This window comes from Bison bison, unplaced genomic scaffold (genome assembly GCF_000754665.1).
Source record: "Bison bison bison isolate TAMUID 2011002044 unplaced genomic scaffold, Bison_UMD1.0 scf7180017864389, whole genome shotgun sequence".
In the NCBI taxonomy this organism is placed as follows: Eukaryota; Metazoa; Chordata; class Mammalia; order Artiodactyla; family Bovidae; genus Bison; species Bison bison.
The window spans coordinates 5,870,977-5,880,761 of NW_011494961.1; positions in this window are offsets into that span (position 1 = coordinate 5,870,977).

The window sequence follows — 9,785 nt, forward strand, 5'->3', positions numbered from 1 at the left end:
TTACTATATAGCACAGGTAAGTCTATCCAATATTCTGTGATAACCTATATGAGAGAAGAATCTAAAAAAAGAATTAATATGTATATGTATAACTGAATTGCTTTACTGTACACCCGAAACTAATACAACATTGTAAATCAACTATATCTCAATACAAATTTTTAAAATATTCTTTCCAGAACAAAACAGTAAGATTTCATTTTCTTATTTCATTTCTTAGCCCATCCAACAAATTTGGTATTGAAATCTATGCAAAGGTACTGAAGGGAACACTGTTCAAGTGCCTATGGAAAAAACAATGATGAACAAAGAGAGCGCTTGCCCTCACAGGCTTTACTGTGGGAGGTGCATTTTCCATCTTTACTATCCTAAATGCGGGCTCTTCATAAAATGCAAGATGGGACAATCAAACTCAATGTATTCACATTCTCTGAGCTCAAAACATAGACATTTTTTTTTTTTTTACTCCAACTTTGGTGAGACCTTCTCTAGGGAAGAACCAGATCAGGCTTTCAGAATCTATTAAGTGACCTCAGGAAAAAAATGATAGGAGTCCTCCCACACTCACAAAGGAGATTCCCAGGAAGGGTTTGGTGCCTGGCATAGCCCAGAAGTAGCAGGTCCTGAACAAGGCTGCTCTAACCTATGGGGGAACCCAGGATAACTCTCACCCAAAGTAAGCCTTCTCTGGCATCCTGTCTTACTTGGGAGAAAGAAAGAATGTTACAAAATTACTGGTAAACATGAACTACAGTATTGCTGGAAGAAACAAAACAATGAACAGATAATACCATGATTCACTGAGTGAACAATAAGAGGATGAAAGATATAAATAAACCCTGAGAGCATTTTCTGCCAAAGATGTAAAGATGCACAGATTCCTGCATTAAAGTAAAATAGCTTAGTCTGAATTCATTTAGTAACTCTGGGATTTCAAGCTATTATCCGGTATTATAGAAATAACTCCTTCCCTCTTTTCTCATTGCCAAAGATTTGCCCACTTTCTTTAAAGAAATAAAGTTGCAGACAATCAAAGGATTTTATCATTTTCCACTGTCCTGGTTCAGAACAGTTCCATTAGCAAAATCTTCATAGAAATCTTCTTGTATATTTTACTTCTCCCAGAAAAGACCTGCTATTCCCTCTGTTTCATTTTTGCCATTCATTTCTTAGGCTTTTTAGAATTTCCTTTTGCAATTTAGCACTCCAAAATTACTTCAACTGATTCATTTTCAGTCTTTTATTTCATTCCATTGATAAAAATTATCTATCATATTTGATATATGTAAAAATAATCTTGATTCAATTTCTCCTTGCACTGCTACTTTTGATTTCCCGTGACTACCTAAATAAGTTCTGTGTACATAAATATACAGACAAATGTTTTGATGTGGTATTAATAAAAATGGAGGCATTGTCCTTAAATCTCCTCATTCTGAAACATTTTTATGTTCTGCTGCCGGAAAGAGTGGTGAGAAACTAGATGATACTAAAAAAAAAAATCTAGGAAGACATATAAATTTAATGAAAGTACAGAAAATCTAAACTACAATATATTTTAAGACATTTTATCAAAAAATACAAGTTATTTATCCAAAAGTGTATTATCAACGCTTTTTAAAAGAGGTGAACCAACTCAATGGTAAGTGATCATCATAATAATGACTTCTCAACAGTATCAAAGTATGTTCTATATCACCCAAAAGTAAAATGCAATATAAATCTTTTTTTAAGTGTTGAATTACACTTCAATATTCTAATAATTAGTAGCCTGTCTTTGGGACTCAGGATCATTTAATATAGAACAGAAAAAAATGAATAATTAGAAAAACGAATTTCCCAATTAACATAGATAAGGGTCTACATTTTACAAAATGAAGGTAAAAAATTCTGTTTTTAAAAATACTGATTTTTAAGATTTATTTATCCAAATTCCAAAGCCATTTAAGCATTTGGGAAACTTCTCCTTGTTAGGGCAATGAAGTTATTGGTTAAATATTTAAGTGTTTAAAGAAATTGGGGGTGAATGGCTGCAATAGATAATGGGGATTAAGAGGTACAAACTTCCAGTTGTTTAATGAATAAGCCAAGGGGATTTAATATAAAACATAAGGAACATGGTCAATAACACCATAATAACTTTATATGGAGATAGATGGTTCCTAGACTTGCGGTGGTGATCTTTTCATAATGTATGCAAATGTCAATCATTATGTAGCACACCTGAAACTTAAAAAAAAAGAAAGGATGTGTTTAAAAATTTATACATGCATTTGAAGACATTTAAGGTAACTTAATTAACTAAGTTTGAAAATGTGACTGATTTATATTATAAAAGGGAAATTTAGTGCTTTCAATTTCAGTTAATGAATTTTAATCAAACTGCCTCTTGAGAGATAACTGTTCTACTTTCACATAAAAAATATATATTTCAAACTAGAATAAGATTTGTAAAAAAAAGAAAAGATTTGTAAAACTGAACTTAAATGCTTAAGTAAAACTCAACATTTAATAGAAACCATTAGGTAAGTAGTGTAGGTTTCTCCCTTCTACTCACAAAAACAACTTGGGAAATTGAGAAAAAACCCTACAAAAAGTTAGGAAACATTGGCTAGAAACTTTTTTCTTCTGATCCACATGGGAATTTTTAAACCTGCCTTCTCTGCAAAGCCTTGCCGGCAATCTAGCAGAATGAATTGTTTCCTCTCCGTATTTCTGTTTCTTATGATAGCATGTAAGAAGATATACAGGTTAAGAGGGCAAGTTTTAAAACTAGACTGCCTAATAACAAATCCTGTATGTCACTAGCTGTGTGGTCTAGGACAAGATAATCAACAGCTCTAAGTCAATATTTCCTTAGATATAAGACAATAATTCCCACCTCTTAAATTAATCAATATGGGCAGAAACTTTAGTTCAGTGGTTGCTATTGCTTTGACCTTCTGGCACTGTGTTTCTAGGTCTGATTTTATGCATATCTGCTTAGTGTTAATAGTAACAATAAAAATAATGGGTAATACCTTCTTCGTGCTTAGTCAACGCCAACCATTTTTCTGAGCATTTTGTATATGTCAATTCATTTAATTCTCACAACAGCCCCAGGAGATAAATTTATAATTCCCATTTTACAGGAGAAGAAGCAAAGACCACCCCCACCCCCCCCACCCCGCAAATGTTGCATAACTGGTCTAAGCTCACCCAACTGGCACATGGCAGAGCAGGCTTTTGATCCAGGCCATCTGACTTTTAGCCATTACAATTGATTGCCTCCCTTTGACAATAATTTAATTTAGCACTCTTCCCTGTTGATTCAGATGGTATAGACAACAACCTGTCAGGTTCCTCTGTCCGTGGGATTCTCCAGACAAGAAGACTAGAGTGGGTTGCTGTGCTCTCCTACAGACAGTAAAGAATCCACCTGCAATACAGGAGACCCAGGTTCAATCCCTGAGGCTAGAAGATCCCCTGGAGAAGGGAATGGCTACCCACTCCAGTCTTCCTGCCCAGGAAATCCCATGGACAAAGGAGCCTGGTGAGGCTACAGTCCATGAGGTCACAAAAGAGTTGGACATGACTAAGCAACTTAATAACAACAGCAACAACAGAAGGACTTGAATATGTACTTTACTAAAGAAAAGAAAACTTATAGATGACCAAAAGCACATTAAAATTAAATTCAGCGTTATTAGTCATTAGGGAAGTGCAAATCAAAACCCCATTAAGAGACCACTCTACACCTTTATAATGGTTTTAATTTTAAAAAATAAATAAAATCAGAAAATAACAAGCACAGGTGAGGACGTGGAGAAATTAGAAAACTTGTACATTGCTGATGGGAATGTAAAATGGTGCAGTCACAGTGGAAAATAGTATTAGCAGCCCATCAGTAAATTAAACAGAATTGCCATATGACTCAGCGATTCCTGGTGGCTCAGACAGTAAAGAATCTTCCTGCAGTATGGGAGACCTGGGTTCAGCCTCTGGGTTGAGAAGATCCCCTGGAGAAATGAATGGCTACCCACTCCAGTAGAAACAGTGTCAGACTTTATTTTTTGGGGCTCCAAAATCACTGCAGATGGTGACTGCAGCCATGAAATTAAAACATGCTTACTCCTTGGAAGGAAAGTTATGACCAACCTAGATAGCATATTCAAAAGCAGAGACGTTATTTTGCCAACAAAGGTCCATCTAGCCAAGGCTATGGTTTTTCCAGTGGTCATGTATGGATGTGAGAGTTGGACTGTGAAGAAAGCTGAGTGCCGAAGAATTATGCTTTTGAACTGTGGTGTTGGAGAAGACTCTTGAGAGTCCCTTGGACTGCAAGGATATCCAACCAGTCCATTCTGAAGGAGATCAGTCCTGGTGTTCTTTGGAAGGAATGATGCTAAGGCTGAAACTCCAGTACTTTGGCCACCTCATGCGAAGAGTTGACTCATTGGAAAAGACTCTGATGCTGGGAGGGATTGGGGGCAGGAGGAGAAGGGGATGACAGAGGATGAGATGGATGGATGGTATCACTGACTTGATGGACGTGAGTCTGAGTGAACTCCGGGAGTTGGTGATGGACAGGGAAGCCTGGCGTGCTGCAATTCATGGGGTCGCAAAGAGTCGGACACGACTGAGCGACTGAACTGACTGAACTGAACCCACTCCAGTATTCTTGCCTGGAGAACTCCATGTGCAGACAAGTTTGGCGGGCTACAGTCCATAGGGTCGCAAAGAGTCAGGCATGACTGAACAACTAACACCTTCACTACGTTCGGTGATTCCCCTGCTGGGTATGTACCCCAAAGAACTAAAAGTGTTCAAAGGAAAATATGTACATAGATGCTCGTAGCAGCATTGCGCACAACAGTCAAAAGGTGAAACAACCCAAATACTCATGAACCGATGAACGGATGAACATAACCTGGTGCATTCATATATTGGGATGTTTATTACTCTGCTCTTAAAAGCAATGAAACACTGATACATGCTACAGTGTACAAGGGATGATCCTTAAAACTGTTACGTTAAACAAAAGGAGGGAGATACAAAAGACCACATATTCTAAGATTCTGTTTATTCAAAATGTTTAAAAAGGGAAATCCACAGAGTTAGAAAGTGGTTATCAGAGGCAAGGAGGGCTCAATAGGGGCTGGGAAAGTGACTGCCTAATGAGTATGGGTTTTCCTTTAGGGGTGATAAAAGTATTCAGTAACTTGACAATGGTGATGGTCATATAACACTGTGTGGTAAACGTCACTAATGGTAAATTTTATGTTCTGTGTATTATGCTATAACAAGCAAAAAAAAGAAAATGGGGCTTATATCTTATGTAGCCTGCAAAACCCATGTTTGCTATCTGGCCCTTAACAGAAAAAGTTGCCGATCCATGGTCTACTTGAGCGGATCTACCAAGCATGCTGTGAATATTTTTGAGGTCTTACCCAAGAATCTTGAAACTATTTACGCTGAAGCAATATTTTACTGCTGCTGCTGCTCTGTCACTTCAGTCGTGTCCGACTCTGTGTGACCCCACAGACGGCAGCCCACCAGGCTCCCCTGTCCCTAGGATTCTCTAGGCAAGAACACTGGAGTGGGTTGCATTTCCTTCTCCAATGCATGAAAGTGAAAAGTGAAAGGGAAGTCACTCAGTCGTGTCCAACTCTTCGCGACCCCGTGGACTGCAGCCCACCAGGCTCCTCCATCCATGGGATTTTCCAGGCAAGAGTACTGGAGTGGGGTGCCATCGCTAGCAGCACCCTAATTCTTATGCTTAGCTTGAAGCCATTTCTTCCTTTGAGGGTCTTTTGTTGTATAGATGAGAAGTTGGTTGAGACAAACATTTTTATTCTTAATAGGCAAGCAACTGCCTTAGAAATGCTTCCTATAGATTTTGCATAAGAACTGAACAGTTTTTTTGTTCACACTTCTTGTTTCTAAGTCTTAAAATGCATAAGTCAGCTGACATTTTTGACAGACTTTACTTAAGTAAAGTCTTTTTAAGGTCCTTTCAGCTTCCCTCCCAACTGATACCAAAGCATATGCCACATGTTTGAGTGTGTGTGTGTGAGTGTGTATGTGTGTGTGAGAGAGAGAGAGATAAAGAAAGCATTACCCAACTACCAGATTGACTGGACCAGCTAGACAATTACCATGTGAGTTTGCAGTTGAAGTCAGGTAGTGGGTGGGCTAAATATACAAGGTAACTTCTCTCGTATGTCTGGTATTTTGTCTAAAAGGTCAAAACAGCAGGGTGCTGGCTGGGCATCTCTCTATCACTCTCTTCTTCCCTGTTTCCCACTCTCTCCCTCTCCCTGTGTTTCTCCCTTATCTCTTCACATAACTAGCATGAACTTTCTCAGAGAAGAGTGGCTCTGTGTAGTCACGCTTCTTACTTGGTACCAAGCTTCCCTGAGAATGAACATTCTACCAAATCCATTTGAAAATTGCAAGACTTCTTGTGACAGAACCTTGGAAGTCATGCAGTGTCTTTTGCACAAAAGTCTAGTGATCAAAAGCAAGTGACCAGGCCTGCCAAGGTTCACGGGGAAGACTACTCTTTGGCAGGAAATGTGGTCAGTTCAGTCACTCAATCGTGAGAACCCATGGACTGCAGCACACCAGGCTTCCCTGTTCATCATCAACTCCCGGAGCGTGCTCAAACTCATGTCCATCAAGTTAGTGATGCCATCCAACCATCTCATTCTCAGTCACTGATTTCTCCTCCTGCTTTCAATCTTTCCCAGCATCAGGGTCTTCTCAAATGAGTCAATTCTTCTCATAGGGTGGCCAAAGTATCTGAGCTTCAGCTTCAGCATCAGTCCTTCCAATGAAGAGTCAGGACTGATTTCCTTTATGATTGACTGGTTTGATCTCCTTGCAGTCCAAGGGACTCTCAAGAGTCTTCTCCAACACCACAGTTCAAAAGCATCAATTCTTTGGCATCCAGCTTATTTATGGTACAACTCTCACATCCATACATGACTACTGAAAAAGCCATAGCTTTGACTAGATGGACCTTGTTCGGCAAAGTAATGTCTCTGCTTTTTAATATGCTGTTTAGGTTGGTCATAGCTTTTCTTCCAAGGAGCAAGTGTCTTTGAATTTCATGGCTGCAGTCACCATCAGCAGTGATTTTGGAGTCCAAGAAAATGTCATCTCCATATCTGAGGTTATTGATATTTCTCCCTGCCATCTTGATTCCAGCTTGTGCTTCATCCAACCCAATATCTCGCATGATGTACTCTGGATATGGGTTAAATAAGCAGGGTGACAAAATACAGCCTTGATTTATCCCTTTACCAATTTGGAACCAGTCCTTTGTTCCATGTCTGGTTCTAACTCTTGCTTCTTGACCTGCGTACAGATTTCTCAGGAGGCAGATTAAGGTGGTCTGGCATTCTCACCTCTTTAAGAATTTTTGACAGTTGGTTGTGAGCCACACAGTCAAAGGCTTTGGCATAGTCAACAAAGCAGAAGTAAATGTTTTTCTGGAACTCTCTTGCCTTTTTAATGATTCAGTGGACGTTGGCAATTTGATCTCTGGTTCCTCTGCCATTTTTAAATCCAGCATGAACATCTGGAAGTTCTCAGTTCACATATTGTTGAAGCTTCACTTGGAGAATTCTGAGCATTACTTTGCTAGTGTGTGAGATGAGTGCAATTGTGTGGTATTTTGAACATTCTTTGGCATTTCCTTTCTTTGGGATTTGAATGAAAACTGACCTTTTCCAGTCCTGTGGCCACTGCTGAGTTTTCTAAATTTGTTGGTATATTGAGTGCAGCACTTTAATAGCATCATCTTTTAGGATTTGAAATCACTCAAGTGGAATTCCATCACCTCCACTAGCTTTGTTCATAGTGATGCTTCCTAAGGCCCACTTGACTTTGCCTTCCAGAATATCTGACTCCAGGTGAGTGGTCACACCATTATGATTATCTGGGTCATTAAGATCTTTGTTGTATAGTTCTTCTGTGTATTCTTGCCACCTCTTCTTAATATATTCTGCTTCTGTTAGGTCCATACCATTTCTGTCCTTTATTGTGCCCATCTTTCCATGAAATGTTTTCTTGGTATCTCTGATTTTCTTGAAGAGATGTCTAGTCCTTACCATTCTATTGTTTTCCTCTAATTCTTTGCTTTGATTGCTGAGGTAGGCTTTCTTATCTCTACTTGCTTTGGAACTCTGCATTCAGATGTGTATATCTTTTCTTTTCTTCTTTGCCTTTCACTTTTTTTTCTCAGCTATTTGTAGGCCTCCTGAGACGGCCATTTTGCCTTTTTGCATTTCTTTTTCTTGGGGATGGTCTTGATCACTGCCTCCTGTACAATGTCAAGAACCTCCATCCATAGTTCTTTAGGCACTCTGTCTATCAGATCTAATCCCTTGAATCTATTTGTCACTTCCAGTGTATAATCATAATGGATTTGATTTAGGTCATACCTGAATGTTCTAGTGGTTTTCTTACTTTCTTCAATTTAAGTCTGAATTTGGCAATAAGGAGTTCATGACCTGAGCCACAGTCAGCTTCCAGTCTTGTTTTTGCCAACTGTATAGAACTTCTCCATCTTTGGCTTCAAAGAATATAATCAATCTGATTTTGGTATTGACCATCTGGTGATGTCCATGTGTAGAGTCTTCTCTTGTGTTGTTGGAAGAATGTGTTTGCCAATTTGCCAATACGTTCTCTTTGCAAAACTCTGTTAGCCTTTGCCCTGCTTCATTCTGTACTCCAAGGCCAAACTTGCCTGTTACTCCAGGTATCTCTTGACTTCCTACTTTTGCATTACAGTCCCCCACTATGATAAAGACATCTGTTTTTGGTGTTAGTTCTAGAAGGTCTTGTAGGTCTTCATAGAACCATTCAACGTCAGCTTCTTCAGCATTAGTGGCTGAGGCATAGACTCAGATTACTGTGATATTAAATGGTTTGCCTTGGAAACAAACCGAGATCATGCTTTTGTTTTTGAGATTGCACCCAATTACTGATTTCAGATTCTTTTGTTGACTATGAGGACTACTCCATTTCTTCTAAGGGATTCTTGCTCACAGTGGTAGATATAATGGTCATCTGAATTAAATTCACCCATTTCAGTCCATCTTAGTTCACTGATTCCTAAAAGGTCAATGTTCACTCTCACCATCTCCTGTTTGGCCACTTCCAAGGAGTACGTCAAGGCTGTATATTGTCACCCTGCTTATTTAACTTATATGCAGAGTACATCATGAGAAACGCTGGACTGGAAGAAACACAAGCTGGAATCAAGATTGCTGGGAGAAATATCAATAACCTCAGATATGCAGATGACACCATCCTTATGGCAGAAAGTGAAGAGGAACTGAAGAGCCTCTTGATGAAAGTGAAAGTGGAGAGTGAAAAAGTTGTCTTAAAGCTCAACATTCAGAAAACGAAGATCATGGCATCTGGTCCCATCACTTCGTGGGAAATAGATGGGGAAACAGTGGAAACAGTAGCAGACTTTATTTTTCTGGGCTCCAAAATCACTGCAGATGATGACTGCAGCCATGAAATTAAAAGACGCTTACTCTTTGGAAGGAAAGTTATGACCAACCTAGATAGCATATTCAAAAGCAGAGACATTACTTTGCCAACAAAGGTCCGTGTAGTCAAGGCTATGGTTTTTCCAGTGGTCATGTATGGACGTGAGAGTTGGACTGTGAAGAAGGCTGAGTGCTGAAGAATTGATGCTTTTGAACTGTGGTGTTGGAGAAGACTCTTGAGAGTCCCTTGGACTGCAAGGAGATCCAACCAGTCCATTCTGAAGGAGATCAGCCCTG